Below are 1159 nucleotides of genomic sequence, written 5' to 3'. Positions count from 1 at the left end.
CGAGCAGGAAAATGGTTCTCTTCGTCCCTCGCCCTTGGTATCGATGTTGTTACCGACTAAACTGATAGGCTACCCTCTGACACGCCTTACTATCGTGACCGTGCAAGATGTTGGCCCCCTTCCTACTTTCAACCACATGGTGGGCCCATAACCCACAGTTCCACAGGATCGAAACCTGACTCTCCTGTACAACCTATTGTCAAAGTTATTCCCCACGTTTGACTTCGTATGTAATTCACGGGCCACCTGCCTAATGATCTATTATGGTATCAGACGCAATACTTATTCCCATTGCTCTGAACCCCTTTCACACTTCGATTTAGGCAACGAACGCTTGCCTATGCGTTTGAAACTTCTATTTTGCACCTTCTTATTTTGCTCTCGATAATTGCTTAAGTCTCAATTCGAGGGTTACTATCCGCCACCCTCCCTGATGTTCTCTACCAGATACGTGACCTTGTAGAGGTCAGTTCTTCTGGAGATACCCCTTATCATTTTTCATAAGTACGATGGAGTTCCCGAAGAAAGGATGCCGACTTCATCATGATGACCTGAAGCAGAGAGATGAAGACATCAACGTAATGGATCGGCCTCTCCAAGAAGAGCAACCTAGACTGAGAAGATTCGTTAGAATTTCGTAACCAAACGTTTCCCCCTTAGACCCCTCTTAAATCTGGGGACGAGATTTCTTGTAGTGGAGGAGAATTGTGACGCCCGGATAATTAGGCTACAGTAAACCCCGTTAATGATGCCCCGTCACCTCTATCACAGTAGATGATCTTGGGTTAGTTCAAAAACCGATCCAAATTCAAATTTGAAAATCAAGTTAAACAACAAAAGTTTCAAAACATTAAAACTAAAATGTCCGTTTGCGACAAATAATCCATACATTATTTTGGTGAAGAAACCACATTTTTATAAAGTAACTAATTGTTCTAAGATAAGTAAAACAGTAGCTGAAACGATTATTTAAACATCTCTTAAATGATTAAATTATTGAAAACCTATTTTTATAACTACAAACATAATTATGCTAGTGGTATAACTACTATTACTAATTTTGGTGCTAACTATATGATTTACAAAACAAAAACAATTTGAAAGAAAATAAATATAAGAAAGAAAATACAAAAGGGAAAAACAAACGGAAATCAAAAAA

Source organism: Triticum dicoccoides, chromosome 1B (assembly GCF_002162155.2).
Source record: "Triticum dicoccoides isolate Atlit2015 ecotype Zavitan chromosome 1B, WEW_v2.0, whole genome shotgun sequence".
Taxonomy (NCBI): Eukaryota; Viridiplantae; Streptophyta; class Magnoliopsida; order Poales; family Poaceae; genus Triticum; species Triticum dicoccoides.
This window is presented reverse-complemented; position numbering follows the sequence as displayed.